The 27393-nt window shown below is 37.1% G+C and overlaps 1 protein-coding gene and 1 long non-coding RNA gene across 3 annotated transcripts in view; one reads left to right on the top strand and one right to left on the bottom strand.

Annotated features, from left to right (window-relative positions):
- LOC134205779 (speckle-type POZ protein-like) overlaps window positions 1-24292 on the bottom strand; it is a 135781-nt gene extending 111489 nt beyond the window's left edge. The window contains exon 1 of one of the 2 annotated variants that reach the window (XM_062681364.1): window positions 24134-24292. The gene's annotated coding sequence lies outside the window, so the exon portion shown is untranslated. The remainder of the gene's footprint in view (window positions 1-24133) is intronic. The other variant, XM_062681363.1, reaches the window with a different exon arrangement.
- Window positions 34-504, top strand: LOC134211112 (uncharacterized). Its single transcript, XR_009978926.1, has 2 exons — window positions 34-305; window positions 372-504. It is a non-coding gene; the product is annotated as an uncharacterized LOC134211112 (long non-coding RNA).
- Window positions 24293-27393: the final 3101 nt, after the last annotated feature.

Below are 27393 nucleotides of genomic sequence, written 5' to 3'. Positions count from 1 at the left end.
CGTACGCGCGTACACGGATAACTTCGTAAACTCATTAATGAGTAAAAAAATAACCATTTTTTGATCTCATATAAAGCTGTCAGAAAATGTGGAAAATTTGACAACTTGAAATGGGTGAAAAACCACTCATTTTGAGAATGTTGACCAACTTCAAAAACGTTTATTTTCAAACCCATAAATGGGTGAAAAAAGTCTTTGGCAGTTTTTGTTTAACATGAAGCTGCCAGTTGCGTATTACGGCCTTGCGGAAATTACAAGGTTTATTGTGACCTGATTCTACGCGTGAACCATGGAGCAACTTGAACGTAAGTAATTGAAAATATATTAAACTGAATGTAAATAACCTAACAGTTAGTTTTTTGAATTAACAGGATCGGAACCGATGGACAAAACCAAGATGCGGGCTGCCTAGATTAAAGAAAAAAATATCAATGTATCAGCTCTAACTTTAATAGAATGTAAAATTCATTAATATATTAAATAAACAAATACATGTGAGCATTTTTTTTGTTGTACTTTTCCTTGAATCTGGAATAAATCCCATTTTTATTATTTTTCATTCTATCTCCATTCCCAAAAATGAGAGTTTTTTACCCATTTTCGCCAAAATTCAATTTCCCTAAATGGGTAAAATGCAACATTTTTGACATATATTACGTTTACTCATTTATGAGTAAAACGTGATTTACTCATTATATGAGTAGATCCACTTATACTTCAAAATGAGTGAAAATTTACCCTTTAATGAGTTTACGAGGTTCTCCGTGTACAGCAAGCCGTGCTTCTGTTCTATTTTTAGCACTGATAGAAGTAAATACCTATGAGGCAAGAAAGCACATAGTAGATCATTTTGACGTCTGGCGGTCGTCACAAGAAGCACGAAAAAGTGCTGTTGGCGCCGAAGTGCTTGAGCAGCATAGGGGGGTGTATGTTTCTTGCGTTGTCTGCTTGTAAATTGAATGAATTTCAGGAAATTCAGGAAACATTCGCAAAGTGAGGGGGCAGTTTGGGGCAGCAGGGACTTTGTCCAAGGGCTTGACGATCCCTCCCCAGGCCATCTGCGAGTTGTGGCGCCTGCCTAGGATGTGGTGGGGTTTGACAGTGGGCCCTGTTAAATCTCTATAAAAAGCTGCATGTATCCGCAAGTAGGCTCCGCCAAAGCGACCGTGTGCCGCTCAAAGCGCACAAGCCCAAGTCCTGGTGTTAGGTGGGACGCTAAACAGCCCTGACACGACGGCCCTCCGGCGAGACAGGAGGTTTGCGCAGGCCCAATAAGCCGCCTGGAAAACCAATAATTACGAACAATATAAGAGATAATGCGACTCGATATAATCGGCAAAGACCTAGGCGACGAATAAAGGATCACGATTGGAAGCTTGGAACATGGAACTGCAAGTCGCTAGGTTTCGCAGGTTGCGACAGGATGATCTACGATGAATTACATCCCCGCAACTTCGACGTCGTGGCGCTGCAGGAGATTTGCTGGACAGGACAGAAAGTGTGGAAAAGCGGGCATCGGGCGGCTACCTTCTACCAAAGCTGTGGCACCACCAACGAGCTGGGAACCGGCTTCATAGTGCTGGGAAAGATGCGCCAAAGCGTGATTGGGTGGCAGCCAATCAACGCAAGGATGTGCAAGCTGAGGATTAAAGGCCGTTTCTTCAACTATAGCATCATCAACGTGCACTGCCCACACGAAGGGAGACCCGACGACGAGAAAGAAGCATTCTACGCACAGCTGGAGCAGACATACGATAGATGCCCACTGCGGGACGTCAAAATCGTCATCGGTGGCATGAACGCACAGGTAGGAAGGGAGGAAATGTATATACCGGTCATCGGACCGGATAGTCTGCACACCGTATCGAATGACAACGGCCAACGATGCATAAACTTCGCAGCCTCCCGCGGATCACATGGAGATCACCCAACCAAGAAACGGAAAACCAAATCGACCACGTTCTAATCGACGGTAAATTCTTCTCCGACATCACGAACGTCCGCACTTACCGCAGTGCGAATATTGAATCCGACCACTACCTCGTTGCAGTATGCCTGCGCTCAAAACTCTCGACGGTGTACAACACGCGTCGAAGTCGGACGCCGCGGCTTAATATTGGGCGGCTACAAGACGGTGAACTATCCCAAGAATACGCGCAGTAGCTGGAAGTGACACTCCCAACGGAAGAGCAGCTAGGCGCAGCGTCTCTTGAAGATGGCTGGAGAGATATTCGATCCGCCATTGGTAGCACCGCAACCGCTGCACTTGGCACGGTGCCCCCGGATCGGAGAAACGACTGGTATGACGGCGAATGTGAGCAGTTAATAGAAGAGAAGAATGCAGCATGGGCGAGATTGCTGCAACACCGCACGAGGGCGAATGAGGCACGATATAAACAGGCGCGGAACAGACAAAACTCGATTTTCCGGAGGAAAAAGCGTCAGCAGGAAGATCGAGACCGTGAAGAGACGGAGCAACTGTACCGCACTAATAACACACGAAAGTTCTATGAGAAGTTGAACCGTTCACGTAAAGGGCCACGTGCCACAGCCTGATATGTGCAAGGACATAAACGGGAACCTTCTTACGAACGACCGTGAGGTGATCCAAAGGCAGCACTACGAAGAACACCTGAATGACGATGTGGCAGACGAAGATTGCGAAATGGTGATGAACCTGGGAGAACGCGCGCAGGACATAATTCTACCGGCTCCTGATCTTCAGGAAATCCAGGAGCAGATTGGCCGGCTGAAGAACAACAAAGCCCCTGGGGTTGACTAACTACCATTAGAGCTATTTAAACACGGTGGTGAAGTACTGGCTAGAGCGCTGCACTGGGTCATTACCAAGATTTGGTAGGAAGAAGTTTTGCCGCTGGAGTGAATGGAAGGTGTCGTGTGTCCCATCTACAAAAAGCAAAAAGGGCGATAAGCTGGATTGTAGCAACTACTGCGCAATCATATTGCTGAACGCCGCCTACAAGGTACACTCCCAAATTTTATGCCGTCGACTAGCACCAATTGCAAGGGAGTTCGTGGGGCAGTACCAGGCGGGTTTTATGGGCGAACGCTCCACCACGGACCAGGTGTTCGCCATTCGCCAAGTACTGCAGAAGTGCCGCGAATACAACGTGCCCACACATCATCTATTCATCGACTTCAAAGCCGCATATGATACAATCGATCGGGACCAGCTATGGCAGCTAATGCACGAAAACGGATTTCCGGATAAACTGACACGGTTGATCAAAGCGACGATGGATCGGGTGTGCGTAGTTCGAGTTTCAGGGGCATTCTCGAGTCCCTTCGAAACCCGCAGAGGGTTACGGCAAGGTGATGGTCTTTCGTGTCTGCTATTCAACATCGCTTTGGAAGGGGTAATACGAAGAGCAGGGATTAACACGAGTGGCACAATTTTCAATAAGTCCGTCCAGCTATTTGGCTTCGCCGACGACATAGATATTATGGCACGTAACTTTGAGAAGATGGAGGAAGCCTACATCAGACTGAAAAGCGAAGCCAAGCGGATCGGACTAGTCATCAACACGTCGAAGACGAAGTACATGATAGGAAGAGGTTCAAGAGAAGACAATGTGAGCCACCCACCGCGAGTTGGCATCGGTGGTGATGAAATCGAGGTGGTAGAAGAATTTGTGTACTTGGGCTCACTGGTGACTGCCGAAAATGATACCAGCAGAGAAATTCGGAGGCGTATAGTGGCTGGAAATCGTGCATACTGTTGAATCCGCAAGACGCTTCGATCGAATAGAGTTCGCCGCCGTACCAAACTGACCATTTACAAAACGCTCATTAGACCGGTAGTCCTCTACGGACACGAGACCTGGACGATGCTCGTGGAGGACCAACGCGCACTCGGAGTTTTCGAAAGGAAAGTGCTGCGTACCATCTATGGTGGGGTGCAGATGGCGGACGGTACATGGAGGAGGCGAATGAACCACGAGTTGCATCAGCTGTTGGGAGAACCATCCATCGTTCACACCGCGAAAATCGGACGACTGCGGTGGGCCGGGCACGTAGCCAGAATGTCGGACAATAACCCGGTGAAAATGGTTCTCGACAACGATCCGACGGGCACAAGAAGGCGAGGTGCGCAGCAGGCAAGGTGGATCGATCAGGTGGAAGATGACTTGCGGACCCTCCGTAGACTGCGTGGCTGGCGACGTGTTGCCATGGACCGAGCCGAATGGAGAAGACTCTTACATACCGCACAGGCCACTTCGGCCTTAGTCTGAATAAATAAATAAATAATTCAGCGCAAAGTGATAGAAAATGTTATGATGGTATAAAATTTGATTTTAAATTTTTTAAATGATTTTGAATTTAAACAATCGATTTAACAACTTTATACTTTTTACAACTATATTGCTTTTTGCAGATTCCAAAATAAGAATTCGAGAACGTTTTTGTGGTAGAGTATGCTGTGGGAAATTTGGAGAAAAATTTCCACAGCCTCTACCTTACCACAAAAACGTTCTCGAATTCGTCTTTTGAAATTAGCAAAAAAGCAAATCATAATAATTATGATATTATATTATATTATATTGAAAATTTCTTTATTGCATTTGTACATAATCGCATATTTGTACCATGTCATTGATTACACAATGGAATTATTTTTATTCATACGCCGTAAGGCAGGGCGAATATTTTTTCTGAGTTTTGTCTACCCCTTGGATGTATCAATTTAAAAAAAAAAAAAAAAAAATTTGAAAGAAATACAGCAAAAAGTATTGGTAATTCAACGACATGTGGTCGGGGCTTAGCCAAATCGCACCAAGCGGCTTTTTGACCGACTTGTGGTACTTCGTTCGCAAAAATAAAACGGACATCATTCAATATCAATTTTTAAGTACATTAAATATGGATCTATTCTTATTTCGATTATTACAAAACTATACATAAGTTTACTTCGAATTTCTCGGCAGATATCCAAAGACAATAGCTTTGTCTATCATGCTGAAGTGGAAATGTAGCAAAACATGCAAAACTGGCCTACATATTAGCGAAAGAGAGCGTGATCAAAGAGAATCTCTCGTTTGCACATAAGACGTATTCTCAAAGCAATCTAGATTTTTTATAGGATATCCACAGTTATCAGGTTGAGAGATATCCATACGATTTGTGATTAATTAAATCTACTAATCGAAAATTTGAGTAGAAAAATGGGTTATTTTTTATTGACGCTCAGTGCGATTTGGCAGAACCCCGGCCATGTGAAAACACAAATATTGCCAACAAATGAATATTAATTATTATCGATTAAATTAAATAAATTCTACAAGCGACAAATTTATTCGCATTATAAATAACAGTTAGTTTGATTGAATGTTGCATTTATTCGCATTCCCCAAATATGTGCATAAAATTTATTTAAAATTACAAAACACCTTTATCTGAGGAATTATTTACGAAAACTTATTTCTCGTAGGGCTTGTAGACCAAAAGTGTCATAATACAAGTTCAAACTGGGCTGCAAGTTTTTATAATAAACGCACAAAATGGAAATATGCACATTCCAACACTCGAACCAATTGTATGATCTTCAGATCCAAAGTTCTTATATTTCTGAACTACACCATCATTGCATATGTACATTAGAGTGATTCAAATTTTGACTTGTTTCCCGCCCGATGCGTAAACTATTGCATTTGCTATTTTAATAATCCTCCTACATTTTCAGTCAATTTGGATGTAATTTGAGGGAGCACGCACGGTTTGAAGTTTGTATGAAAATTACTATGAAAACAGAAAATCGACAACAAAGGAAATTTTACAATGAAACTTTGTCTTTGTCTTAGAAGTCTTTGTTGCGAAACGATTCGATGCTCGCTAGAAAAGTTATTAAGGCAATACTGAATCGTGGGAAATTTAATTTAACACGTAAAAAATATATCAATGTTTTGTTTTCTTCATAACTTTGCTTCCGAACGACAAATCGTTTCGCAACAACAACTGCCTTTCAGCTTGATAATAAGTATTCTGTGTAGTCAATGTGTTGATTATATTTAATTAGTTCATGGGTCACCTCACGGCACGGTCTTTCACATATTATGGTCAGTTTTCACAATAATATCCATAAAATGATGTGTGCACAAACAATCAAATTACATCCAAACTTGTTAAAAATTTAGGAGGATTATTAAAATGGCAAATGCAATCGTTTGAGCATCGGGGGACAGAAAAGTCAAAATTTGAATCACTCTAATGTACATTATACGGTACGACGATATTGAAACTGTGAAATTGATGTTGTATATTAGCGATTTTTTTTCTATAACAGAAAAGGAAAGCAAATTAATAATTTGTTTGAAAAACTGCATATATCCATTAAGCACGATTTCGAGAAAACAAGAAAAACTTTTTTAAACAAATTGGTACCGAATATTTCGATTTCTTCGACACATGTCAACAGTTTTTGGCAAATCTCACAACACTGGGGTACTTCCAGTGCGGAAACTGTAAGCAGTACTCCATAAATGCTGTTCAAAGTGCATGCCCATATGTAGTTTCGCAAACAAACGAATTTTTTAATATATTCCTCAACATTTTTTTTCGTATTTTTTGCCAGATTACGTATTTCTGAACGAAAATTCAGAATATATAAAAATCTCATTTTGGCCAAAAATGTTACATATGCAGTTTTTCAAACAAACGGTTCAAATGGAATCCATAGCCTAGCCATACAAAATATTGAATGAGTACTCGAACTTTCTAGCACAGATGATGAATAAATTGACCTCCGTGTTAAACATCATAAAGTTATAGGTTAATTCAAATTTACACTGTAATTTTCAAGTTCATATTATTGATGGAAAATGAAAAAAAATGGATCTGGAGAAGAATCGAATCTTGGTCTCCAGAGTGCGAGCCCATGCCGTACGCCACTCAGCCATTTTCACTTGTTTTAAGCGAGGCGATTAATGTGTAACAGGTTAGGCATTCTGTTGATTCAATTATTTTCAGTAGGTATTTCTCGTCGAAATGTTTGAAAAGATCAAGTTATTGCAATGACATGGCCACTTTGTTGGAAGTTGGAACATTCGAATATATCTATTTGATTAATGTTTATATGAATAAAATAAGCACCACGGTTTGCATAAAATGGAATGGGATTTGTTTTAGCAGCCACGTGCTCGCAGTTATACTGAATCGAAATATCAATGGTTTTATCGTTGAAAATTATGATCTGGTACACATTCTGTTATCACATTTTCGTGGCTTCATAATATTTTACTGTGAGGTTTTCTGAATCGTTTTAGGACCACAATCTGCAAAAGATGGGCTCGATTGGTTGCGTCTTCGCTTTCCGCATGGCATTTTATATTTACATGATGAATAGTGATAGAAATCTGACTTTTATTTTTTTTGCCTTTCTAATTTCCAAACAAACTAAAAACGCGGTGCGAGAAGCAAGGAAGCAAACAACTTTTTTTTTCTTTTGCATTATAAAATGAAATAAGAATAATACATTCAATGCATTGCAGCATTTTCTGAAAAAAATTGTCTTATGTTTATTTTGTATTGTGATGTGTCTTTCTGTGTACTTATTATAATCAAAAGCTTTGTATCTTTTATTTTTCTTTCTTTTTATTTTGTATTATAGGGGAAATGTTCCGATCTCCATCTCACTGTACATATATCCATCTCATCGCTAAACAAAGAAATACGGCACCAAATTCGTCGCTTCTTTTTGTCAACATGCGTGCTCACTGCTGAAAAAAATCACAAAAATAATAAACAAACCAAATTGAAATAGGAGCTATGAGATGAAGTGGCGAACCGTTCCCCTAATACTCATAATTATACAAATCTACGTAGTAATCTACAAGATCCTCCTCATTTTAATCTCTTCCAGCTTATTACCATTTACCAAATTGAAGCAGGTGAACAATGAGAAACGACTATAGTATACAGTTTTGTATAAAAAGAATCGTGAACCATAAACCAGAGAATTCATATAAATCAAATATTACAAGAAAGACAAGATAACAACCTATAAGAAAAATGCCTTCATTGAAACCAGTTGCAGTAGTTCGGTATAAAGAACAAGATTTTTTGGTTTAAAGAATGAAAACTTCGCTTATTTTGGTTCATTCAAAGTTAATTGCCTATGTTCCGGGTATTAAGCCACCCGGAGTGGAAATTAAATTACTATGTCTGAAACTCGATTTATGCATATGCACAAAATGTGATAGATTTAATTTGGAAAAGGTATTGGAGGTATCGGTGTGGTTTTATCCCACGAAACCAGTACGCTAGACAGGTGCTTTCCTAACTAAGCTACGTAGGAGCTAGACAATACTAAATACTCTTCCTACTTGGTTTGCATTGTAAAAATTACATATAAGAGAGTTAGTTCAGAAAATGGATTGCGAGAGTTCGGCTACGTGCCTGGTGCTGGGAATTTGGTTTCATCAGTACTCTCTAAGCTGCCAAGGACGACGGAGGTCTTTCGTAGCTTAGTTGGGACAGCACCAGTTTGGTTACCCAATACCTTTTCTGAGCTAAATCTATCACATGTTGTGCATATGCATAAATCGAGTTTCAGACATAGTAATTCGCTTTTTTTTGTTTTTTTTTTATAAATATAAAAACGATATGATGGAAATAATGGGATCTATCCCAATTAATTGCTGTTCTGACTATATATATCTTTATTAAAGAGGCTTTCAGCCCTTGGCTGGCTTACCTCTGCGTGTTCTGACTTCTCTAACTGTTCGTGATATATTTTATGATGATCGAGAAAGGCGTCATCACCGCTAGGTGGATTAATCTGGGTTTTTTACCCTTCTTACACCCTAAGAAGGGTATAAAGATCGCTTGAAAAACCGACTTTTTATCCGAGGCTCGGAGACCCAAGTCGTATATACCAATCAACTCAGCTCGACGAACTGAGCACATGTATGTGTGTGTGTGTGTGTGCGTGTGTGCGTGTGTGCGTATGTGTGTGCGTTACAAAAATCTCACATCAAGATCTCAGCCGTCCGTGGACCGATTTGCACGATTTTAACACTAAACGAAAGCTATGACTTTGTCATTGTACGAGTTCAATTTTTTTTGCAATCGGACATTTGGTTCCAGAGATATGTGAGAAATACGAACATGAAGTGCATTTTCAGAAAACTAACAAAATACTGTCACATGAATATCTCAGCCGTCTGTAAACCAATTTGCATGATTTTATCTTTAAACGAAAGCTATGACTTTGCCATTGAACCCATTGTATTTTGTTTTTGCAATTAGACATTGGGTTCCGGAGATATCTCTGAAATACGAACATAAAGCATTAGACGTATCAACTTCACACATTGGTAAAATATGTCCCATCAAGATCTCAGTCGTCCTTTGACCGATTTGTGCGATTTTATCTTTAAACGAAAGCTATGTTTTTGTCATTGGACCCATTCATTTTTTTCTGCAATTGGAAATTCGGTTTCAGAGATATCTGTGAAATACGAATATGAGACATATTTTCAGACTACTAATGAAGAATTGTCACACCAATATCTCAGCCGTCTATGACCCGATTTGAACTCTTTTGGGCTTAAACAGAAGCTGTAATATTGCCATTTAAGGCGGCAAATCAAATCTGCAGTCTTTTTGTATTTTTAAAAATTGTTAAATTTCCAGAAATATCCCTTTTTGCCTTTCTCGTACAACAAAGTTGTACCGAAAGGCTATCATTTCACTCCAAATTCGAACTTTTGATAGAAGTCCCGGAGACCCATAGTGTTATATACCATTCGACTCAGCTCGATGAGCTGAACAAATGTCTGTCTGTCCGTGTGTGCGTGTGTGTGTGTGTATGTGTGTGCGTGTGTGTGTGCACAAAATGCCATAAAAAACATTAGCCAAATTTTCACATAGAAACTCTTAACCAATTTTCTTGCAACAAGTTGCATCCGACAGAGACTAAAACGCTGTTGATCACTATTGAATTTCATAATAATTGCAAATTGCAAAAAATAGATAATATTAAAATAGTGATGAGACATAGTCACATAGAACAATAATGTGTTATGAAAATGCCTTGCATCTATGAATATTTTTACAGTTTATCCGTGGCTTGCTCCCATTAAGCGTTTCATCGTACTATAAAGATGCTCGTGTTGCACGCATTTAGGCGTAAGTATGCTCTTCGTTCAGTTTCATAGTACCATGAAATTGTCCGAAAGTCAAAATTCGAACATAGGAAAATCGAGAAACTTTTGGCAGCGCCATCTGTCGTCTACTAGTGTAAATTTTCTATCATAACATTAGACGGTGTAACTGTTTTGCCTTTCTTGTACATCATCGAGGTGTAAGCGTAAAAGCTACATTTATTACCTTTTTACGCGAGAAAGGCGCCATCACCGCTAGGTTGATTAATCTGGGTTTTATTTTGAAATCGATAAAAGCATGATGATATCAGTTATTTTATACTCAATTGAAGGTCATATGCATAGAAATTGTAATATGCACTGGGCACACACAACCATTCAAAAGTGTAAGAAGGGTTGCGTTCACTGTAGGTGGATTAAGTCGAGTTTTTTTTATATGAAACCAGAACTGTTATAGTATAACCATGTTTTAATGTACATGTCGTTTAGTACCAAGCACAACTTAACATCACCTGAATGAGCAGACCAAATCTCTCTAATTTTATTCTTCTTCATCCACCACCGAACTCCGAGCGATGCGATGGGCGATTGCATCCATCGCAACCGACACCATTGCACGCGACCATCATCAAGCACAGAATGACAAAAAAAAATCGCCCACTTCTTTCATGCATATTCGCAGACCCACCGGCAGTTCTACCGCTGGTGACTGCATGCTGTCGCTGTGAAGGTATTGCTAGAAGATTGAAAAGTTCGAACCGGGGCCCGACGCACTGAGGAGTATTTCAGCCCAAATCCTGGCCAAAAGTCAAAAACAAAAATTTTAGATATTTCCATATTATTTTTCGTTTTAACTCTCAAATAGTAATACTAATTTGCCAAGGGATTTTTGAAACAATATTGTTTACTTGTGAGCAATGCTGACTGTCAAAACTTCACCATAATTTCAATGCTAGTTTAATCGCAATTGTGCGTAAAAACGTTTTTTCTTGTTTTTCTTGGTTATTAGTGATTTTGAAGATGAAAATCAATGTAGGTATCAATAATGAGAGTATGTAAAACGTTTTCAAGCATGATTCGATCTGAAACCGTTTTCAGGTGATCCATAATCATGATATCATTTGCTACCTTTTTCCTACCTTTTTTACAATAATATGTTTTACAAAATAAAACTTTTAATTAGGTTCCAAACTCGTCCAAGCAACAAAATTTTCAGCGTTGGAAAGATTGGAGTTTCCTTAAAAAGCTCCACAAAACACATTTCACGCATCCTCACGCAATCGTGATTTATTTGTAATTTAATAATATGAAGTTTGCTAAAAAGCTAGTCAAAAAGATAAATAATCATGGTTTTGAGCCACAAAGCTCACATAAATTATGTTTTGCTTCCAAAAAATAGTGATACCAAAAATTTTGTAATTAATGATAATCAAAGAATGAAAAATAACATAAGAAAGATCATACTCAATGACGGATCCAGAGGTGGGCACCACTCGTCGCAAGCACGTTGTAGTTCTCAAAGGCTCTCAAGTGAAGCTTTATCAAATAACAATAACTGACGTCGCCAGTGGTCATACTGCACTGCTGCGAATGAAAAAATCATAAAAACTAAAAAATACACTTTGCTGTGTATATTGACTGCATTTACAGACAATAAAATGATTGACATAGTTTTGGCCACGCTTTTACTCTGCGTACTCCTATGTGCGACGGTCGACTGTCGGAAAGCTGTTCCGCAAACGTCAAATCACTTGTTGCACGGTAAAAATTTTTGGATTATTTTTTCGGTGTTAATGTTGATTATTAAAATCAACGGGAATATACAACTTTAAACGAGTGTTACATACCGCTATATTTTTGCCTTTCTCGTATACTAAGTATACGGTAAAGGCTATATGATCGCTCCAAAAACAAACTTTTTATAGAAGGCCCGGAGACCCATAGTGTTATATACCAATCGACTCAGTTCGACGAATCGAGGTGATGTCTGTGTGTGTGTGTGTGTGTGTGTGTGTGTATGTGTGTGTGTGTGTGCGCAAAACTACTCAACAAAATGTCACTCATTTTTCGGGCACTTATCCTCAACCGATTTGCTCGCAACAAGTTGCATTCGACGCAGAATCCTGTCCCATTGTTTCCTATTTGAAATTGGCCAGATCGGACTATGGGATCGAGAGTTATGGCCAAAATACAAATTCATTTGAAAAAATCGCGTAAAAAATGTCACTCATTTTTCGGGCACTTATTCTCAACCGATTTGCTCGCAACAAGTTGCATTCGACGCAGAATCCTGTCCCATTGTTTCCTATTTGAAATTGGCCAGATCGGACTATGGGATCTATGGACTATGGCCAAAACACAAAATCATACAAAAAAATCGTGTAAAAAATGTCACTCATTTTTCGGGCACTTATCCTCAACCGATTTGCTCGCAACAAGTTGCATTCGACGCAGAATCCTGTCCCATTATTTCCTATTTGAAATTGGCCCGATCGGACTATGGGATCAAAAGTTATGGCCAAAACACAAAATCATACGAAAAAATCGTGTAAAAAATGTCACTCATTTTTCGGGCACTTATCCTCAACTGATTTGCTCGCAACAAGTTGCATTCGACGCAGAATCCTGTCCCATTGTTTTCTATTTGAAATTGGCCAGATCGGACTATGGGATCGAAAGTTATGGCCAAAATACAAATTCATACAAAAAAATCGCGTAAAAATGTCACTCATTTTCGGACACTTATCCTCAACCGATTTGCTCGCAACAAGTTGCATTCGACGCAGAATCCTGTCCCATTATTTCCTATTTGAAATTGGCCAGATCGGACTATGGGATCGAGAGTTATGGCCAAAATACAAATTCATACGAAAATATTGCGTAAGAAATGTCACTCATTTTTCAGGCATTTATTCTCAACCGATTTGCTCGCAACAAATTGCATTCGACGCAAAATCCTTTCCCATTGTTTCCTATTGAAAATTGGACAGGTCGGACTATGGGATCGGAAGTTATTACCAAAATACCTTTTTTCATAAAAATCACAAAAATGTCACCTATTTTTCGGACACCTAACCTTAATCGATTCACACGAAACAAGTTGCATTCGACGCAGAATCCTGTCCCATTGTTTCCTATTGAAAATTGGCTAGATCGGACTATGGGATCGGAAGTTATGGCCGAAACACCATTTTAGCCTTTTATACGAAAAGGCTGTATGTTCGCTCAAAAACCAAACTTTTACAGAAGGCCTGGAGACCCATAGTGTTATATACCAATCGATTCAGCTCGACGAACTGAGATGATGTCTCTGTCTCTCCCACTTCATACGGGAGTTTGGCAGAAAGACGGTCATGAGATTTATATCATAACAAATATTGCCCTCCGCTCGCGTGATGGGAATGACATTTTCGTTTTCTTTTTGTGTAGTCGGAACTTCAGTTCAACTAACATCCAAAAGTGATATCCTTAAAATATATGACTGGGTGAAATAAAACAGGGTTATGTACGTCAAAAAGATTGGAAAAGGAAACAAAAATGTCGAAATTCTTATTAGCATATTGTAGATCAAGCTGAAAACCGAACCTAGGTCCCGCGAAATCGCATTTTCTCGCATTTCCGGATGTTGCAACTGCATCGCGAGTAGTGTGCAACAATGCCATAGTCTGGCACCACTCGCGATGCAGTTGCGACATCCGGAAATGGGACAAAATATGATTTTCGGTTTTCAACTGGATCTACAATATCTTTGCCATAAATAATCTGATTTTCATAGAACGGACAAAGAAATTTGTCTTTTTTACTCCTAGCCACTAGCTCATCTTTCTTCAAGCACACACATTTTACGAAGGTCGAGAAAGGCACCATCACCGCTAGGTGGATTAATCTGGGTTTTTAAACAAGTTTTATGATACTTTGGAGGCATTTTGTCATATATTTATGTGATTTAGAAACATTCTAGATTTCTCGAATATTCTTAATATCAAGAAATATCAACACTTTTCGTACAGTGCATGTCATTTTGAAGTTTCCGACACTCAGTCTGCTTCTTCTTCTTTGCTCCGCAAAATTAGAATTTTTATCTTTTCTCGCAACAAACACAGCGAACGAACGAACGAAACGAAAAATGCGCGAGCTAAAAGCACGTCAGTACGCGCTGCTGTCACAAATTGTAAAGACTCGCACGCGGCAGGCACTGCTTCTTTTATACACAAAGAAAATCAGCCGACGGACCCGAAAGCCTGTGACATACCGCATTCTGATGTCCGTGTTAGGAATGCACGGGATTGGTTACATATGAAATTTTTGCTGGCTTTGACAACAATTGAAATTTTCAATAGCTTATCGTTAATAATCTTAAGTTTCAGTGAAATAGGCAAAATGCTGGAGAGTGTCCGAGTCGATTGATATATAAATCTTCAAAATCCATCGCAACATAAAGGCGCTAGTAACGTTCAAAATCTTCCCTCCAGCGTAACGCTCTCGATTTCCAAAAATCTAAATGACACCCAGTATAGTAAAGAAAGACGTAAGTCCAACGTCAAAATTGATTGTCGTGAGTTTATTTAAACCGAACACACATTTGAATCTCGCAACACTGCCCAGTTGTGTCCAGGGTGGCCACTCAAATTCCATTTTCGAATCCCCGGTTTTTCCCGGTTCATATCTTAAATCTCTCCCGATAGGAATGTATCGAGAAAAGAAATGATCAAGAAATGGAGTTTTGCATTCATTCGACAAATCCATCTGTAGAACAACCATGCTTGTTTAACGCGACATTTTTTCGGTCGTATTTCTGATCATGTGACTTAAATTTACTATCAAAATTTATAGAATATATTCCAATATAATCTAAATAAATCAAAGGAAAACAATATGGTAATGTGTTAATGAGGCCCTTAATGAGCCAATTTCGTAGTGACACTTTTCTAAAGCCCTCAATACACTGTTTGTCATGATGACAAATATTTGTCAAGTCAGCCTGAAATTCATGTCGATCGGTCTGATAGATGCCCGGATAAACTTGACAAATATTTGTCAATATGACAAACAGTGGACTTCTGACTTAAGGTGAAGTTACAGCGGCGTCCAAAAATGGCAGCCACAATGGCCGTACTATCCCTCACCTCGCGGTTTTGCTCGCACAAATGTGAATATTTAGGCGGTTAGCACATCTGGAAACCATTTTTCGTGTATGCTGCAAGTGAGCAAAGGTGAAAAACTACTTTCCGTTTATGTCTGTCGTTTACTTTTCGAGTTATGTGCCCTTCAAAGCGCTATGTAGAATTTTAATTGGACTCCAACGCGATTCACCTTAAGTAACACAGGCTTGGGGGTCATAAGGCATAAAACAGATAGACAACATAGAACAAATTACCGTTTTCAAAATCAACTCACTGTGCATCAACAGTACAAACAACCGACGAACGAGAAGGCCCGTATTACTCAAGGTGAAAGAAAACGACAGAAAAGCATGCGCTGCTGTTCTGTCTCATGCTCGTTTTTCAGTAAAGCTTGACGTCCACCAGTAGGTTCGCTAGTGTTCCAAAATCGAAGATGAACCACATTTCAAAGCAATGATGCATATATGTTGTGTGCTACCGTACCGCTCTTACTATATACGCAGGAGGCTATGGGTTCAGTTCCAGACCGTTTCCATCTCTATCCTATACTTTCAACTTGCCCATTCTAGCATTAAATGTTCTTCCTAAAGTTGAACAAAAACATTAGCGTTATTTATCAACATTCAACGGAAAACATATGCCTGTGCGATGCCTGGTTAAAACTAATTGAATAGAATGACGATACATGTTATGAACTAGTTTAAAATGAAGCTCTATCAATTTAAAAAGGCTTTAATAAAACAACTGACAACATGTTTCAAAGGCTTCACTTTAGAAATGATTTAGGAACTTGAGGCAGGATGGAACATTTTTTAAATTTTTAACGATTTCTAAATGTTCATACTTGAAATCGGAACCAACATTTTTAAGGGTGCTTGATGTTTAAAAAAATCGAATTTTTAAGAAATTGAGTATTGAAAACATCATGTTTCCGAAAAGCATTCTTCAACTCAGATACACTGCAAGATTCCAGTCAGATATCTAAACTTCAGAATTTTTTATGAGAGAGGAACTGCTCCTTGAATTCATTCCATATACCCAAAACAATACCATTCGAAAACACAAGAATTGGTGCGCAAATTGTTTTATCATCTCATTTTTGGATAACAACAAAACACGCAAATTGCCTGTTTTGCGAATGTTACACATTACACAACCCGGATAAAAATGTACTATTGGTTCAATAGTTTAAACAATTGAATTACCATACAATGTACGGTATACAATAGGATACACTGTTTCTTGATGGTTGCACAGATTGTATCAATACTGAGGATACAATACATCAACATATTTCTTCAATGTAACAATACTTGCAATTGTTTCTGAAACGTTTTCGTACATAAGATTCATACATAGATAACTTTTGAAACGTTTCTTTACATTGCATATAAACTATATAACAATATTTGCCTCATAGCGCCAAATATGCATTTTTTCCCTTTAAATTGCATTGTTGAACTGTAAAGCTGTCACAACTGAGAAATCAAAAATCGTATAGTTTTGCTATACAAATACAATACAATCCATTGTATTTTGAACAGTTTTGTTCGGATATTTCAACAATATATTAACCATACACTCTATTGTGCGACGAAAAAAATGTATGGAAAAATATCAGATTTTGTATAGTTACGATACTTAACAACCCGTACATTCTATTGTGAAAACTTCATTTACATTTGAGTAAATGGTTCATAACAATGCATTCTAATGTATTTCTATGGTTTCATTTACAATATAATCTATTGCCAATTTAATGTTATTAATAGTAGTGTTACAATAAATTGTATTGTTATTCTACTGTATTTTTTATTCGGGAACGCCCATAGTGAATCATTGGAGAATTTCTAGATTACGACAAGTTTCCTTCTTATCGGAATGGGAGTCGAACCCATATTCCATAGCACATGTGGCTAGATGATTGTCGTCGCTAACCGCACAATTTTATTCAATTTTGACAAAGAAACATATAAAACTAAACGTTTCTCTGCAGGTTTCAAAGCTAATGTGTTTGTATTTCGAGAAGAAAGCTGGGTTTCGCGAGCGAATTTTAGAAATAAAAGGGTTACGGGTTATGGTTTCTTAAATCTTCAAAATTAACAAATCCATTCAAAAAATCTTGAAATCTCTGTCGTTTGAGAATAGTTTTTATTTTTCGAAATATGTTTTTTGAGGATTTTCAATATTTACATTTAGGATTGTAATTAAAAATTCGAACAGTTTCGTCGGGACATTTATAACTGGAATACTGCTCAGTTGTATTTTTGCACGAATTTGCAACAGAATTTACTCGAGTTTTATTTCGTTCAAAACAATAGAAGATGATGTCATCAGCTACAAAAAATACTATTTCATCGACATCATAACAGTTTGACATTTGAATTGGCCTCGGAAGATTATTTTTTCGTTTTCCAGTATAAAACATATGCAGCTTATAACTGCTACTGAAGATGCATTTCTTGTTTTATATCTTTGACAATTATAAAATGTAAAACTCGGGAAATAAATATAACTATAACTGTAATATTACTAAAGATGCCCTTAGAGTAAAATCAGCAGTGATTCAAATCGTTCGGGGCTGTCAGTTTGAATATGAATCTGAAACATTGAATTTCCCAGCAGCTGTTCTAGATTCAGTTTTTATACCAGTCAACTGTCAAAAAAATAAAACTGGTATAACGCTCCGTTCTATTTTCTGCAGATTTGAACCACGATTGAATCACGAGATTCAAATATTTTTCAATTGTTTTGGTGTATGGATGCGTCATTTTAGCTACGGATCAATCCACTTTGCAATTCCGGTGCATTTCTTGGCAGTAACATAATGATTTCAATTAATTGAAAATTTGAAAAACATGAATAGAACACTGCTGGGGAAACCAGCGAGTTTGTTCTATTTTGCTCCAGATGCAAACTAGAATAGTGGTCGAAAATTTAGAATCAAACTGAATCACTCCTGATTTCACCCTTAGTAGTTATAAATTGTATGGGAGTTAGGAAATGAAATTGAAACTGTAAAAATGCCATCTTCAACAGACGTTATAGTTTTAAAAATTCGAACAGTTTCGTCGGGAAATTTATAACTGGAATACTGCACAGTTGTATTTTTGCACGAATTTGCAACAGAATTTACATGAGTTCTATTTCGTTCAAAACAATAGAAGATTACGTCATCAGCTACAAAAAATACTGTTTCATCGACATCATAAGGGTGAAATCAGGAGTGATTCAGTTTGATTCTAAATTTTCGACCACTATTCTAGTTTGCATCTGGAGCAAAATAGAACAAACTCGCTGGTTTCCCCAGCAGTGTTCTATTCATGTTTTTCAAATTTTCAAATTAATTGAAATCATTATGTTACTGCCAAGAAAGGCGTCGGAATTGCAAAGTGGATTGATCCGTCGATAAAATGACGCATCCATACACCAAAACAATTGAAAAATATTTGAATCTCGTGATTCAATCGTGGTTCAAATCTGCAGAAAATAGAACGGAGCGTTATACCAGTTTTATTTTTTTGACAGTTGACTGGTATAAAAACTGAATCTAGAACAGCTGCTGGGAAATTCAATGTTTCAGATTCATATTCAAACTGACAGCCCCGAACGATTTGAATCACTGCTGATTTTACTCTAACAGTTTGATATTTGAATTGGCCCCGGACGATTATTTTTTATTTTCCAGTATAAAACATGTGCAGCTTGTATTGTAGATCCAGTTGAAAACCGAACTGAGCTCTCGCAACAATCGCATTTTCTCACATTTCCAAATGTCGCAACTGCATCGCGAGTGGTGCGCATGATGGCGCACGGCTATGGCATAGATGCGCACTATTCGCAATGCAGTTGCGACATCCGGAAATGGGAGGAAATGCGATTGTCGCGAGAGCTCTGTTCGGTTTTCAACTGGATCTACAATAACTGCTACTGAAGATGCATTTCTTGTTTTATATCTTTGACAGTTATAAAATGTATAACTCGGGCAATAAATATAACTATAACAGTAACATTACTAAAGATGCCCTTATATTTGTATATGTCATCAAATATATATTATATATTAACAAATATATATTGAAGTATGCTCTTTTAAATATAAAGTATGCAAATATGACTTCAAAGTACGCTTTTTCGTGGGAGAATGGGACTACACACAAAAAGAAATAAATATTATGCACAATTATGACTATATTTTATTCACAAATGATTGAATTTTATTCATAAAAACAGGAAAATGTGTATAATATTTCCTTTTATGCATCAAATTTCACTCCTTTTGTGGGTAGTCCCATTCTCCCGCAAAAGAGCATACTTCTCCACAAAAGAGAAGTAAAAGTCCTGTAACGTAACTGGTAGGCTACACGGTTGTTCAAATAGCATTCCTGTCTGTCATAAAATGTGGGAATTTCTCAATAATGCAAAGGGTAAAAAAATACCCATAAGAAGAAACCCTAATACATTAAAAAAGGGGTAAAAATATAACCATTAATGGGTGAAAAAATAGTTTAAAAACAAAGCGCATCGTGGTGGAAGTATAGCTTCTTTCAGTTCTTAAATAATCAAAAATAAAAAATAATATAACTAATAGGAACAGTTTATAATATTGGAACTATTCGACACTATCGGAACGATACAAGTAAGGTAACTGTATACAATTAATTTGTTGTACAACAGTAATTTAATGCGGAAAAAATGCTTTCAGGTCCGGATCGTCGATTTTAAAACTAGTTTTGTGTTCATGGAAAACGTAGCAGCTCCGAAAGAAGTTGAACGCACACGAACGTCATACAAAAAGCTGAGGGGTAAGCATTTCTAAACTTTTAAACTCATTTTTAACATGCCGTTATTGAAGGATTTTTTTTCTTCCAGTAAAGTTTCTTAGTCGGGGACCGACTTCTTCTTATTATGAGGCTAACACGATGATACTTTTATGCCCAGGGAATGTCCAATCCAAAAATTGCCTAGACCGGCGGCACCGGGAATCGAACCCAGCCACCCTCAGAATGGTCTTGCGTCTTACCGCACGGCTAAGGAGGGCTCCTGACCGACTTACGGTGTGGTATATGGCTAGGCCGAAACGAAAATGCACTGGTGACGGGAATGCTGAACGTATATTGACAACGAGATCAACAATTACGTTAATAAAAATATATACCATTATTTCTTTAAATTTTTTTTTTTCATTTATTAATTACCTGGAATACCACAAATACGGTCTACCCAACTGCTACTAAATTTTTACCCATTTTGTGAAGATCCGGTGCTTTTGCAATGGGTGAATAAAAACCCATTTTCTGACATAAACTGCTTCTACCTATAAATAGTAGAATCTATAGATGAGCGAAAGCATGGCTGATTCGATTTTTTTGCCCGTGCACACGCGCATATGACGTCACAGCCCTTAACGTTTCCATTGAAATCGTGACGTCATGCTCGTTTGGAGACAGAGGATTTATCTTCGCTCATCTATATATTCCACTATCTATACTTTTACCCATTAAACGGGGAGAGATACTTCTAGCGAAAATGGGGGTTTTTCACCCATTAATGGGTTTTCGTAAACGATTGTGTATCGTAACAAATAAAACTTAACAGTATACTTTCAGTTTTGCGTGTAGAGCAAATTTAGTCACACTTTGTAATGTTAATTTTAACAAAAAAAAACATGATGTATGTATCGTGAAGAGGATATTTCAAAACTTGATATTAATCTTCCGTAAAAAGTACAACACCTTAAAAGTACAACACAACACCGTAAAAGCACAATAATTATTCTTGGATACTTATTCAAAAGGACGTATGTGATTTTGTAAACAAAGATTCCAACGTCGATTAGTCCAATCTAGGGATCCTATAATGAGAGATATGCAAATACTTTTCCAGACGATTTAGCAACGCTGTTACTTTTGTTAGCAAACGCTTCTACACTGAGCCAAATCATCTTCCTTCCAAGATATGATACGCCATTCCCGTCGATTTATAAAATCATATTCTCGATTTCATGTGCCAAGAGTTGGTGTATGCCACCCTACTTTGATATCGAAGGAAAATCATCTCACTCCCGACCTTCACTGCCCCCAACAATGGTGAGCACTGTCATACGGCTTTCGACGCGCTGAGTAGTAAAAGATTTTCATCCTGAATGCAGATGATATGTGCGATGGCCCCGCCCTTTTCAGATTTTCATTCATTTTCGGGATGCATCATCATTCGCTTTCGTAATGAAAACGGTTTCGCTGCTCCAGCTCCCATGATCTGTCATATTCCATTCGAAGCCAAAACGAGAGCGCCATTTGTAAAAGTGATTTATGAAGCGTACAAGGCAGGAGGAAAATAATATTATTCTCGTCTGTTTCGTCGAATACCTGGACAAATAGTTAAATGTGCGGACAATCCCGGCATTCTTATAACCAGCATAAACTGAAAACGAATGTTTTTTTTCGGCTGAACATGTTTACAACTCAGCTGGTAAATTCTTGATTTTGAATATGATTTCACCATTCTAGAGAAATATGCCAGGAATAATTGTTGTTTATCTATATTTTGATATAATTTTCACCGAAAATCCTACATATTCTGTGTATTTTCCAGAAAACTTCGGTGCAAATTCTGGGAACCACGACAGCAAAACACTCACACAGGCGCCAGGAGTGTGAACCTCCAACCTGTCGGATTTGGAAAATGTCCCTCCCGTTCCCAAGGCGCGCAGCTAAGGCAATTGTGCAAATTTGCCGGCCTCCATAAACCTTAAAATACATAAATATATTTATTTTTCCCAATTATATTTAATGACTTAAAAGGAAATAAAATCGTTGAATGTATTTATTTATTTATTTATAAATAGCGTTTTCCCAATAGTTTATAGTTTTCACAAAATCATATCCTTCATAATTTTGAATGAAAATCAAATAGAAACTACATTGAAGGCATTCGATTCCCATTTCAAAGCCGTTCGAAAAACATCCAGTTTGTTATTCACATTTTGTTCTCAACCTCATTCGGTTGTTGGATTGTGCGCATATGGTGTTTATTAGAGGCCTGAATAAGAGAAACGCGGATAGAAAATATGACTCTGCCAACACTGCATTCAATCTTCTTCATCAAAGAACAACACATGAAAAGGAAGAAATGGTTTATGTAGATAAAACCTCACAATCCGCTATTTTATGTGTCCACATTACATAACAATTGAATCCAATAAACAATGGAATTTAATTTCATAATCTATTAATGACTTGCATATATTATTGCAAACTAATATAAAATACATTCAATTTTGTTTGTTGATAAATGGCCTAAACTCGAATTTGGCAATTTTCTGCATTTGAGCCAACATTTTGGCTGCTTGACAGGTCTCCTGCTCGATTGGCTGCTATTTTCTGACGGTTCGATTGGCGGCACATGGCTATCCGCGTTTCTCTTATTCAGGCCTCTAGTGTTTTATCATCTGGCATCCGCAGCAATCGAATGCGTATCATCCAGAATTGGTATGACGTTCGTTAAGGGGCCGAGGCGAATCAAGAATCAGTCGTTATGAGACTTATGTTTTGGTTCAGTGTAGCACTTACCGCAGCGCAAAATGTTGAAGCTTGTATATGACTTTGCATTTGATAACAATTTGAAATATGTTTGTCCACTAACAGTGTTTAAATAATTATCTTTATCTTTATCGTTAATCTGCATTATCACTAAAATAAAAATGCAATACAAATAGGCGAAACACGATACATAAACTAGACTACTTCTACTCGCGAAAGTAAAACAAATTGTTTATTCGATGAAACTTTTCCTAAAATCTATCTCAATACCTCTCAACCTCATCTCAATCTGCAACAATAACAACGTTCATTTGGCTCACGTTTTGACAGTTCTCAATGCTCGATTGGCTTACAATGGCCGCTTTCGCATATCTCTCATTATAGGATCCCTAGTCCAATCTGATGACTCTCCCACGCAAACCGACACCACTAATAGAGGCCTGAATAAGAGAAACGCGGATAGCCATGTGCCGCCAATCGAACCGTCAGAAAATAGCAGCCAAACGAGCAGCAGACCTGTCAAGCAGCCAAAATGTTGGCTCAAATACAGAACATGGCCAAATTCGATTTTTAGGCCATTTATCAACAAACAAAATTGAATGTATTTTACATTAGTTTGCAATAATATATGCAAGTCATTGATAGATTATGAAATGAAATTCCATTGTTCATTGGATTCAATTGTTATGTAATGTGGACACATAAAATAGCGGATTGTGAGGTTTTATCTACATAAACCATTTCTTCCTTTTCATGTGTTGTTCTTTGATGAAGAAGATTGAATGCAGTGTTGGCAGAGTCATATTTTCTATCCGCGTTTCTCTTATTCAGGCCTCTAACCACTAACAGGTAGCCGAAGGCTTCTCCAACCTGTCTGTGGTGATGGTTTGCGTAGGAGTGCTATCAGATTGGACAAATCGACGTTTGAATCTTTGTTTACAAAATCACATACGTCCTTTTGAATAAGTACTCGAGTATTATTATTATTGTCGTTTACAAAACTGGCGGGACTGTGTAAATAAAAGATATTTTAGTTACTAGATAAAGATTGTCGCTGTCGTCGCTGTCCGGAACATCTTTTGCTGGCGAGGATAGGGGAGCTAAATGTCAAAGAAGGAAAATCCATACGATTTGACAGGTATGTACCACACATGTTTCGGACAGCAGAACAAAGGGAACCGAAGCGACAATCTTTATCTAGTAACTAAAATATCTTTTGTGTAAATGTTCCAGGGCCATGCGAGTCCCGGAAGGTTAAATCATCCAATATTGAATATTTCCACTTTCCATGCCTATTGGGCATTTACCATACTTATCGAATAATATATTAGAAATTTCTATAATTTACCTGTAACAGCGTCAGGTCAATAACTATTAGCACTTCGGCAAACTCTCGGAAACTGAGTGAAAAGTTATTAAATAACGGTTTCGTCGCATCAATCACACCCACTTTCACCACTGACTGACAATGACTGGCGTCGCGTGATTGAACTGAACTCTGATTCGGAAGGGAACGCCGGAAACGGAATTGAAAACTGCGCGAAAACACACACGGAAGAAATAAACTACCCAAAAGTGAGTTTAATCTACACGCTAACCTTAAACAACTCAGTCACTGGGTCGATTTTACCCGGATTTTTCTGAAATTTCACTCCAAATAAATCGACACAGTTGTTTCAGGGCTCATTCACAAATTACATAACACCTTAAGGGGTGGGTGGGTACACAACATTGCGTTACAAATTGCTACGGTTTGTCTAGGGGTGGGTGGTTTTCTTCAGTTCCGTCACTGCCCGCATAATAAAAAACAACATGTTATATGGTCGGAATCATTATTACGATGTAAGATATAGCTTCACAGTTTACGTTGCGGTTATCGAATACTTTTCGATCGATTCAACCATAACTGCCCGACAACATCACTAAATGTCAACATATAACATGCTGTCTCTAAAATGTTCTTGATTTCCTGCATTATATGTCAACATTTTATCATACTGTTGAGCGAAAATTTTGCACGCGAAAGCAGACGATTTTTTATGGTGACATAACTTAACAACCCATTCAACATAGTGTTATTTGTCAAATAACCGTACCACAAACTGTTAAAACTTTATATGAGATTGTTCATTTACAGTTGTCAACAGTAAAGGATACTGTTGTCGACCGCACGGGAAAATATCCATGTACAGTTTGTATTTATGCGGGTGGTAACATCCCGGATAAAAAATATGATTAAAATATCATACATTTTACTGTTACATCACCAATTAAAACATATTAATTACCATTGATTGTAATGGAATTTTAACAACTAAATCACATCAGAGGCAATGGTTTTCCACGATAAAATGAATGGTAAATGGGACTTTTACAATAAAAAAGGGGGGTTGTTATGTATCTTTACAATAAAAAAATCGAAAATTTTTCATACAAAATTCAGAGCAAAACAATTGATTTATCGGTTCTTCAATGGGATGATTTCGAAGGCCAAAACAATAGAAAACAATGTGTTTCAAATGTTTTTTCTCACATTTTTTTATTGTTTTACAGTAGAAATACAATGAGATTTTAAATACATTTTACTTGAATCTCGACTTCAATATTACAATAAAAATACAATTCAATTTAATGTTGTACAATTTATTTTATTGGTACTATTTAAATTAAGTTTTAATTTAGTTTTAAACTTAATTTGTGATCAGTCAATTTAAATTTTGTTTCATTTCTAATACATATGTTTTTAAGACAATTCTTTTTCAATTTTAATTAAATTCAATTTAGCTTCAATTTAATTGCAATTTGATCTTAAATTAATTTCAATGTAAAGTAATTTAAATTTATTTGAAATTTAGTTTTAATTTAATTTTAATACAATTTTGTTTTTGTTTCAAAATGATTTCAATTTGATTTAAGTTCAATTTTTGCAAGAATTTTTGTTCTAATTCAAATTAGATTCCATTTAATTTAAATTTAAATTATAAATGGTATTGTTGAGTTCGTTACCGCTATTAAGACCGGGATGCATAAACGTAGATTTCAGTCGCCGATTATGCAACCGGCAATACCCACTGAAGACGCTGTAACTGATGCTGCTCGCATTTTTTTCTTGTGGAAAACGTAAATTATAAAATCATGTCAGGTTTCTTACAAAAAGTATAAGTCGAGAAGAAAAAGAAAAGTTACCTGTTTAATTTTTTATTGTATCCCGTTGGTGATATAGCTCGATGATAGTGGTGGCAAGCAGCAGTGTTTTATCCGAGGTTTTATCATTAACTCAATTTCTGAAAAGGAACAAGGATGCATATTAACAAAAATTTTGCGAACTGCTTCGGCGGTGTAAATCAAGGGACCCCTTCCTAAAGGTCTTTCACGTAAAAAAAAAATGTTATTAGGATTTTTAATACTTTTTTGCTTAATGATGTGTAACATACAATCCCAATTTTAAAACTTATACTTTTCATTAACTTATGACTGTTAATAACTTTTTAATATGGGATCATTCATAATCAAGGCATAATCAAGTTTATTGATATTTTCGAAGTTGGTTGTTGCTTATGAGGTTTAAATTTATAAGTTTTTTTTCTTTACGTGTTGAAAGATTTCTTCCTCATCACAATGATCCGGTATCACGATGACAGCACTATAGATACTCACCATGGTACAGCGGCTAATGATCGGCCGTCGCTTGCTCGCAAAATCAGTATTGTCGGCGTAGCACCAAGTTTTATCTGTCAAACTAATTGATGCGTTGTTTAGCGCATCTTTAGGTGAGCCCAGCGCACTACTTCCGAAGTTGGGTAAGCTGCCTGTATCTCGAGAAAAATCCAACTTCGGTATAAAAAGTGTACTAACTTTGTTCCGGATGGACAATAATACTTACTTCGTCTTTCCACTAATCACGAACAAAATTGTACACGCTCATCTAAATCCAGTCATTCTCCAAGTAAAATTATAAGTGAAAGATTTTGTTTCTTTGAATTTTCTAAATTCAAATTGATCAGAACATAAATATTTCAAGACCTGCAATTAAAATATATATTTGAAAATCCGTAGAAGGTTTTTTCATGTAATAATAAAAGTTATTGTTATTTTATTGTTTTCAATTGTTATTTTATCAACATAATGAATCAATGAAACATTTTAAAATTGTACTTTTATTTGCTTTAAAACGGATTATCTGATCACCGAGATGGAATACCTTTATAGTTTGTTTAATTTTTGGATAAGCAATATAAAACAAAAGCGAACAACTAAAATATTATAGAATGTATCGGTCACATTAAAATGTATTGTACTTTTAAAGTAAGTACAATAAAGGATTTTCACAACCGTTGAAAATCTACAATAAAAGTACAATAAATTGTATTATTTACCATACAACCAATTATATTCCAATGGATCATACCATACAAGGTACTGTAAATTTTTATCCGGGATATTACGAAAACAATATAAAAATGAAATTACTTATTCATTTATTCAATTCAAAATAAACAGTATCATTATGTACTATGCAGAAAGTTAAAGTAGAATTAACTAAAAAAATCCAATTTATCATTTTTTGTGAAATTCTAGTAAGACGTTATGCGTCACAGATGGTGGTGG

This window comes from Armigeres subalbatus, chromosome 1, assembly GCF_024139115.2.
Source record: "Armigeres subalbatus isolate Guangzhou_Male chromosome 1, GZ_Asu_2, whole genome shotgun sequence".
Taxonomy (NCBI): Eukaryota; Metazoa; Arthropoda; class Insecta; order Diptera; family Culicidae; genus Armigeres; species Armigeres subalbatus.
The sequence above is the reverse complement of the archived record's forward strand: the minus strand, read 5'-3'. Positions and strand labels throughout refer to the sequence as shown.